The 9,353-nt window shown below is 47.9% G+C and overlaps 1 long non-coding RNA gene across 4 annotated transcripts; it reads right to left on the bottom strand.

Annotated features, from left to right (window-relative positions):
- Positions 1-561: 561 nt before the first annotated feature.
- Positions 562-8,924, bottom strand: LOC149858365 (uncharacterized). 4 transcript variants are annotated; one of them, XR_016443982.1, is made up of 5 exons: positions 8,875-8,924; positions 8,742-8,772; positions 6,935-7,024; positions 2,121-2,179; positions 562-790 (listed from the first exon to the last, which is right to left on the bottom strand). It is a non-coding gene; the product is annotated as an uncharacterized LOC149858365 (long non-coding RNA). The 4 variants fall into 4 exon arrangements; XR_016443981.1 differs by having other exon boundaries at positions 562-2,179; XR_016443980.1 differs by lacking the exon at positions 2,121-2,179.
- Between the last annotated feature and the right edge of the window lie 429 nt (positions 8,925-9,353).

The following is a 9,353-nucleotide window of genomic DNA, read 5'->3' as shown; positions in this document are numbered from 1 at the left end:
TAATGCTTTACTAAATAACCTAGTGATTAGCACGCTTACCCAGAAGATCTGGATGAGGGTCTCCATAGTTTTCAAGCTACAGATCAAGCATTACCCAGAACCTTCTCCAGCCCTCCTCATGAATCTGGCTAACTGCACCTTGCATCACTGAATAAAATGGATAGATAATAGCACTGGGAGCAGGAGCTAAGCTAGAACCCAGGGCCTGCTTTCTTCCACTTGAGAAGCCATCTTGCTCAGTGATGCACCTTCTAGCTTACTCTCACCCCCCTGACCTGATGTGTTTCCTATTGCCTACCTTGAGGCCTGATTGAGCACTGTATAGTTGGATTGCAAGAGGCACCAAGAAGCTCTGCAGAACAGGGGTATGTCCTCCTTAGTGAAGAGCAATGTCTGGGGCAGAATCAGGTTCACAAGAGCTTCACCTGGAAGCACATGGGATTTTTAGTGTCATGCAAGTGCAGGGACAGGCATGGGCAGACCTAGAATTTTGGAAACGGGGATGTGGATGGTGAGATGCATCATCGTATATAAAACAACACACATTTTTCTCCAGTTAAAAATAAACTTGAAGCTTTATTGTATGCTAGGGGCCTAGGACTGTATTATTCAGTTTAATATTGAAGCAAAACTGTATGCAACTTCATCAGAATGAGTTACCAATCTTCAGGGCTGTGAAATAGGAGTTTTATCACCAGGAGCAGCAAACAGACAGCAAAACTGCAGAACAAAGGATAGCTTGATTGGTGGAACATCAAGACCATGAAAAAGAAGAGAGGGTCCCTCACACCTGTGGAATGAACAGTTAAGATTACAATGAACCACTGAAGCCAAATGACTCCTTCAGTACTGACGGACTAGACATGCTGCTGCCACTGCCAGGCACTCGGTTTTAAACTTTGGGTGGGCAGGAATCAAAGTGGGGTACAAGTGTCCCACTGCACCCCCCTCCCCCTGCGGCCCCACCTCAATCCATCCCTGGGGTCAGGAAGGGGTGGAAAGGAGGAATTAAAGATGGGAAATGTGACTGGAGTTGCCCTGGGCTGACATGATGTCTCACTACAATAATCTCCCTACAGGCTGCTTGAATGACTGCCATGGGTATGGGCAGAATGAAGGCTGGAAAATAAAGCAGGTCCTGTTAGCCTCCATTCTCTGGAGGTTCAAGTTGCCTGTCCTCATTCCCAGTCTCCTGATCAGAACCCTCCCTGACCTTTGAATTGTGACTAAGTAAAGGGCAAAGTTTGAATTGCTCCTAAGTAATACCAGGAATTTCAATGACTCAATTTCTCACTTGTAGCACCACCAGCACAGCTGAGTATCATAAACCGTAGTGTTGTGCCAGAGTCCAAGGATGTTTGCTGAGACCCAAAGACCAGTTTTGTCTTGTTTTTCCCCCCTTGTAAGTATGACATTCTCTGCCTTGAGGAAAAGGAAACTTTGTCACTGATACTATCTCGTGTGAGGTTTTTCCCTACCCAGTAAACAAACAATTATTTTTTCCCCAAACCAGTAGCTTATTACTCAACACCATGGCAAGTGGGACCAGAATACAAGGAGTTCTAAGCTTCAGTCCTAGCAGTGACAATGACCCCATGGGCAGCTCCTTTCACTTCTCCCTGCTTCCCTTTCTCCTTCTGTAAAGCAGGGATGCCAATTCTTCACCATCTGACAATTTGCTCAAACAAGCAAATTAATCACTGGACAGTGCTTGGAGGGCATCAGTCAAAACACTTTAGGTCAATTCAAAGAGTGACCACTAGATCATCTGGTCTGACCTCCTGTACTGATGCTGCAGGTTTGCTACATTTGAATGGCAACAAAATCCCCCAGATGTAAAAGTTGTCTAGATTGATTCTATCTATCATTTGATCCTGATACAATTGCTCTGTCTCTCTGTACCCTGGAAACCTGGACAGAACTGGGATCTACAGTTCACATAGTTGTTTTACAGGGGCTTTGTGAATCCTGTTTGTGAGTAGCAGAATCAACAATGCCAATGCTCAGCATAATTTTCCTTAAAAATCAAGAGATTGTTTTATCTCTGATTTCAGAACTTAGTGGAGCTCATATGAGGGAGGCCCCAAGCTCTTCTTCAAGAACAAGGAGCAAAAACTTACTTGTCCTTTGGTGTGAAAATGGAGGTCTTCCTGGAAATACAGGACTCTAAGAGCTGGAGCTTTAACAAAGACACCAAATAAGACTCACCACAAGGTCACAAGCACTGGCAACACTGGAGCTCTGCTGTGCAGCCCCTAGGTGTAAGTGAAGATCCAAGCCATGTATAAAAATATTTTTAACTTGGTTACTTCTGCAAACTGGCCTTCTGTTATGAATTGCAGTGGCTGGGTAGGTCTAGGCTGTGCTAGAAGGGAAATGCACGGGGAACAGGTCCAGATTTCAGTAACAACATGGAAAGTTTTAATGAGGTGTAACACAATAGGTACAACCTGTATGTTCCCAGAGGATGGGAACAATGTTATTTAAACACCAGACTTTGTTAATATCTAGGAGCAGTAATCACACAAAATGCTCAATGGTGACAGCTTTTTGGGAAATCATTTGTGAGCACAGCAGCTCTACTGATGAGCAGATTTGAGACTTACATAGTATAAGATCAGGGAAAAACCTTTCCCTTCATGTTGGGTATGGCTGTGTGACCAAAAGACTAATACCCATCTGGGATCAGGCCTGGTACAGTACGCATGAATGTGAAACAAACCCTTGTCCATACATGGGTGCCTGTGGGCAGGGGTGGTCTGGTGCAGCAGGAAGGAAGGTGCTCTGTGAGCTCTGATCCTGCTGTCAGGAGGCTGTCCCATAAAGATGTAGGACCACTGGAGTAGGTCAGCTGGAGAAGTTTGAACCTAGTTAAAGCCATGTGCAAGGCACTGGCATATTAACAGTCCTGTGATGGAGCTGTAACCTTCAAACCCATGTGCTCATGAGCATGTCAGAGCTGGAACTCTGCAGAGTTCTTGCGGACGCCTGTGTTGCATTGATGCCTTGGTCTCAGGGACCTAAAGTCCATGACCTGGGAGTTCCCTTCCAGTCCTGTAACAGATGCCTGTCCCTATTACAACTGGCTGTGGACTCAGCCTGGTGGTTCATCCCAATGCCAGAGCAATCTGGTCCCAGAAGTACAATGGTTTGAGCCCCTGAGTTACAGTGTTAACTACATGTGTAGCTGTTTTACTGAGAGCACTGGGAAATCCTCAGTGCAGTGAGGAAATGAGATACTGTCATCATTGTGCCCACAGAAGACAGCAAAGCAAGTAAAACCAGAGGAAAGGCTTCCATCCTCTGAAGCAGGGCTCTCCAACTTCTAAGCAGCAGGGAGGCTGTACTCCCTGCAGGCCGCATACCACATAGACCCCTTCCCCCTCCCTAAGCTCATTGCTGCCCCATGCAGCTGCATGGGAGCCCCACTGCATGCCCACCTGGGGGCACCCTCTACACTACTGCACCACATAGCCACAGCCTCATCCTCAGCTCCCTGGTCTCTGCTGAACTGCTCTGCCCGTGGGGTGGGGGAAGGAAGTGTAAGCTGGAGGGAGAGAGGCTGCTAGTTAGACAAACCTGCTCTGAAGATTTCCTCTATCTGGGCCTGACTGTCTTTGTGAGCTGTGAGAACAACTTCCAGGCCCTGATAAGACTGTCAGCCTGCCTGCTCGGCCAATATTAACTGTTTCAAAAGCAACTCTCTTCTGCTGGGCACCTGGGGTGATGCATGTCTCCCAAACCAGCCAGGGGGTTGTCCTGATGCTGTGATGATCTAAAAGCGCTTCCTCAGCCCACCACTACACTCACCCTTGAATTGGGAAGGCCCTGCTGAGGGGGTCAATGCACAGCTACAACAGAGGCACTGGCACCTTCTCAGTTTCTCTTACCATGGCTGAGTCCTGATTTTTTTATTAAAAACTTTGTGGCTGCTGTCTTGTCGCACAGTGCTGTTTTGCCCCCATCCCTTCCTCCTGCTTGAGAAACTCATTGTAGACTCTTCGTACAAACTCCCCATCACTAAGAGGACTAGAGAATTTCAGTGGTGCCTGCTGCTCAGGCCTTGGCCACTGGTGCTTCTGTCTGGTACATGGCCTTGGCAGGGATGACAGCCTGCTCCTTTTGCAAGGGGATGTAGAAGACCCTCTACTGTGTCTTCCTGGACTGCCCCCAGCTGTGGCCATTTTTTGCTGCCTTCAGTGCCCTTTTTGGCAAACTTGGCTTGGGCTTTGGCGAGATGGCATACATCTATTCAATCCCATGTCAGACAGTGGGAGTAAGCTGCCTGCCCAGCTTCCTCTTGGGACAGTCTAAGATGGCGATGCTGAAGAGCTACCAAAACAGGCTGACCAGGTCTCCTTCTGATGATGTCCTCCATTTCTTTCAGCTCCTCGGTCAGATGTGTCTGGTTTCTGAGTTCGGGAACTTTGCCCTAAAGCCAAAACAGCCACGGCTTATAGCCCAGGAGGCGCAAAACTAGGGTCAGACACACAGAATCCAAGAGGGCTGGAGCTCACGAGCCAAGCCCGGGTGCAGTGGGCCTAGGCTGAGAGATCCCAGCTAGAAAGAGGAGGCAGAAGCCTGGGAAGGCTAATACCCCAACAAGTGCTTAGAGGCCTGAGTAGGGCAGATTGTGTATTGGGGCAAGGTGACGCCTGAGAATGGTAGCTTATAATATCTGCAGGCATGGGTGTGACTATGGGGATGGCTGGACCTCACAATTATTGCCCCTAGGGCTCCTGAGGCCATAAAAGGTGAGGCCCAGCCCAGAGCGCTCAGGACAGAGAAGCCTGGAGGACAGCACACCAGGCAAAGACACCTAGGAAGAGGCAACCCAGTCTCTGTCAACAGCCTCCCTAATTAAGCAAAAACATTAATGATCAAGTCATTGCCCTAAATCAGGGGTGCTCAACCCCTGGTCTGCAGGCCATATTTGGCTCATGGCACTGTGTCAGCTGGCGTGTGGGGTTCCCTACAAGTCTGTAAATTTGGCAGTGGAGGTACAGTACTACCACTCCTTTGATACCAAGTCTCTGGACCCATGGGCATTCCTGGGCCCTGCATGCTGGATCTGGCAACTGATCCAAGTACAGGGCCAGGTTGGGGTGGGGGGAGGGGAAACCTGCTGGGCCCCAGGGCCCAATCCTGGTGTGTCACTAGGCCCCAATCCTGGCTTCCAGGGGTCAGAAGCGGGTAGGGCCAGGCCTCCAGGACCCAATCCCAGCATACAGGGGGTGGAAGGGGGTGGCACAAGGCTCCTGGGTTCAATCTTGGCACACAGGACAGGGAGGAGACAGTGCTGGGTCCCAGAGCCCTATATGGCCTGCAAATGGGCCCTTTGCCACTCATCTGGCCCACCACTGCCCTAAAGCAAAATGTAGACCAGCCTGCCTCCTGTTGGGCCATGGGGGGCTAAGCATTGTGGAAGAGGGTGGACTGGTCCTTAAAGTATGATCACAGGCATGGGGGAATGGGGGAGGTGCAAGGGTTTTCTTCATTGTCACTTTATTGAATTGTTATTCTTTGGGTTTTTTTGTTTTTCACATCTAGCCTCACATAGGTCTGTGCTTCTAACTGGTTGCTTTTAACTGGTTCTTGTTGGGGGGTTTTATAATAAAGATCAAAAATGTCAGAAGTCTATTGGGCCTTTTTGGCCTTTTTGCCCTCTGTTCTGTACCTTCATCCCACTTATCTGGCTTTCTTCCTTATGAATCACACATTCAGCATGACTGCAGCATCTCTTGGTATGGCTCTTTTTCTCTGCTCTTGTTTTCTTTTGCTATGTCCCCTATCACATACACATGCTCTTTCCCCCGATCTCTCTTGTTGTTCTGCTTTCAAGGTCTGGGTCAGAAGATTTACAAGGTGTTTTCTGCAATTGGACCAATCATTCACCAGATCACTTGACCAAGTCACTCTCACTTCTCCAATGACTTCCCACTTATCCTACTTCAGTGTAAAAGGCCGGCTAGTGAACATACAATGAGCTCTAGCTAAAGTGGACTACAAATACCATCCTACCAATTACAGGAAAGAATAGCATCCTTCTCAGACCCAGGGGAATATATTCCAGTCTCAACTTCCTCTGTGGAAAAATGAAGTTTATTTTCTACCTAAGAGGTCTTGTAAAGAGCCTAAAGAAGGGTGTATGTGCCTGAAAAGCTTGCAAAGATAAAAGGTGTCACCTCTGAACCAACAAGAGTTTTAGAGTTTTGTATTTCTCTTTGTCTCAGATCAACACAGCTACAAAATAGATCCCTGAGGCATGTTTCATGAATGTTGTGCATGTCTTTCTTCATGTGAAACCCCATCCCTGCAAAGAAAGAAAGAGGACAGAAGCTAAAGCCCATCTGACTTATTATTCCTGTGATTATGTACCCTTTTAGCTCTACAGTCTTCTACCACACACTTCTCTATCCTTTGTGGACAGTATTGAAGTACCAAAGGCCTTTGCACTAGAAAGAGCTTTGTAAGCTGAGTCTGTTGTAGCTCTTAAACCATTTGACTGGTGCTTTAATATATCAGGCAAATGAGGATAAAGCTGCAGGAAAGTTGTCACTGTTCAGAAGCTGCAGGAGAGTCCCACAGCAACACCTCATCTTCTCCAATGCCCATGGTCACTCAATGTCTGCCTCAGACCAGAGGAACTTGCCCTGCTGTTTATATATTTATTAATGCAGGGTAGGCATTCTTATCCAGCTGCAAACTGGAACAGATGTGGGTGCTAGGACCTGGCCATCACTTGTCCCCTCAGCAGCCCAGAGAGAGCACCCAAAGCGGAAAACCCCTTTCCTCAAAGTTTCATGTCTGTAGGCCATACCAAATGGCTCTGTGGGCTGTATCCAGGGTGTAGGCCATAGGTTTCCACCCTCCGTACTAACAGATTTTGTGAGAAAAGAAGTTCTCCCACACCTGTCACTTGCTTATATAATACCTGTCAGGCACTTCTTGGTTCTGTTCATGGTCCTCCATATACTCGTCATGCCCAGTTGTTAAACTGAGGAAGCCCAGTTTTTGCCTCAGCCTGCAATCAACAGAGTATCATCACTGGTGATATTAGAGGGATGTAGTTTAGCAATTCGCATCTGAACCTATTTGCTTTTCAGGAAGTAAGAAGGTCAGTTTCAAATCCCCAAATCATGTAGTTTCACTTCCAAAATAGGGAAGTTGTCTTTCTTGCAGGGCGCTAACAGATGTGCAGCTCCCGACTGCAACTAATGGCACTTTGCAGAAAGCACCATGAGGTACAGCAACCCCTCCTCTGCCTCCCCTGACCTAACAGATGTTCACTGTTGGGTTGGGGGCTAGGGGCAAGTTCCACTTTGGATCTGATCCAGGAGGAGCTGTGTGTCTGCAGCCTCTCTACCCTAGGTCTAGCCCCTTCCCAGCTCTGGTGATGTTTGCAGGATGGGAGTGGGGTGAATGGAGGGGAAGGGAGCTTGGGCCGGGTTTGCCCAACCTGTGCTGGAGCAGGGGTGGGTGGATTGGAGTAATGCCGTGCCATCACCAGTGCAAGAAGTAATTGACTGGGGGAGGGGGGAGAAGAGTCGGTGGAGGGGGGCGCTGCTGCCCTCACCTCCAGCTGCCAGCTGCTCCTGTGTCAGGCTGTGGCATCTGCCCTGGAGGGGAGGTGGTGTGGAGGGCAATGCGGGTGGCCTGAGGAGAGCAGCAGCAGCTGGACCATGGTGGTGAGGTAGGGCACCTCCCACCCCCATGGGTAGCAGGTGGAAGAGGTAAGGACAGTGTGTGGCCCCCCCCACAACCCCTGACTTGGTACTTTTTGCACTGCTGATGGCATGGCATTATTCCATGGTGGTATGGCTGGTGTGGGAGTCCTAGTGGCAGTGATGGCAGCAGCAGCAGCAATGAGTCTTGCTGCCCCACTCAGCCCTCTTGTGCCAGGTCCCGCCCGTTGGGCTATGGAGGCGGTTCCTGCCCAGTGCTGGGCTGGCAAAGGTACGGCCCCATGTCCTGCTGTGGGTGCACAAATCTGGAGGAGTACGTGCCCCCTCCATTCCCCCAATTCAAAGCCTATCTTGTCGCCTATGGTTGGACACCCCACCTGCTCTACACACCCACCCCCTTCTCCACACACTGGGGGACTGGAGCCTCGCGGCTTGGGGCAGCAGGTCAGAAGTGAAGGGCAGTAGCAGGGCTGGGGAGGGGGGTCAGGACGCTGGGGGTCAGGAGTGAGGGGCAATGGCATATCACAGTTGCTTAGTGCCACAAGGCAGTAGGGTAGACAGCTGCAGCTGAACTCACATCGGTGAGTAAAGGGAGCAAGAGAAACTCTAACTTTCTATGATAAAAAAACCAAAATCAAATGCCAAATTATTATAGGTATTTAGAATTTATTTTATTATAATAATTGATGCACTGGTAGGTTTCCAAATTGCTTTAAAACTGTAAATATATCAATAAAACATTGTGTTCAATTGAAACATATATATATAGTGGTGTTTTATTTTAATTGTGGAAAAAGGTGGATCGGGGGGGTTGGGAGGGTGTTAATCAGAGAATTTTGGATTTTTAAACAGAAAACCAGGATCCCTGCTTATAATATTTACACAACACTAATGATCCATACAAGATATGCTTGTAAGAATAGAATTGCATTGATGGTACCACAGTAATTACAAAGGTAAAATGAAACAGCCACAAAATAGAGCAACCCAAAATCTCTAAATACTCTTTCTCTTTCTCTCTCTCTCTAGAAGAAAGAGACCCACAAAGCCACATACCATTCTGCGAATTCGTGTATCCAATTTATTCCTATAAAAACAGAGAAAAAAGTCACAACTGAGAATTTGGATTCTTCTTACTTTGCATGTTATACAGGAAGAGTCATTCTGCACTCCTGAATGTCTGGCTTACCTGCTTGCATTGTGGAAACGTCTGTGCTCTGCTGGTCTCTGTACAGCCTCTGCACTCTGATTGTCAAGTCAAATAATTATGTTGGGGCTGAAAGTCAAGCTCCACCCACCTGGTGTCCAATTTCCTCCTATAACTCTCCTTGCAGTGCTGCACTCAGACCTGCTGTTTGATTCCTTTAAAGCTGAGTGAGAGGGTTTTACTATGTGGGAGCAAACCCCTTTTAATTTTTGTCAGCTTGAACTAAACTGCCATGGCAGAAGTGGTATCATGTTATTTCTCATATCCTGTCTTTATTGGAGTTCTGCACAGGTGTTTGCTGTAGCTGGTACATAGCAGTGGGGCACCTCTCCCAACTATACCATTGGTCCAATAAAAGATATTACCCACAAAAATCCTTCTCACTTAACTGGTGTTCATTTTAAGGTGTTACAAACAGACTGTTGGAAGGTATGAGAAAATCTGCTATGTGTAATATGTTC

Source organism: Crocodylus siamensis, chromosome 8 (genome assembly GCF_052110815.1).
Source record: "Crocodylus siamensis isolate JL-2025a chromosome 8, ASM5211081v1, whole genome shotgun sequence".
Lineage (NCBI taxonomy): Eukaryota > Metazoa > Chordata > Crocodylia > Crocodylidae > Crocodylus > Crocodylus siamensis.
The sequence above is the reverse complement of the archived record's forward strand: the minus strand, read 5'-3'. Positions and strand labels throughout refer to the sequence as shown.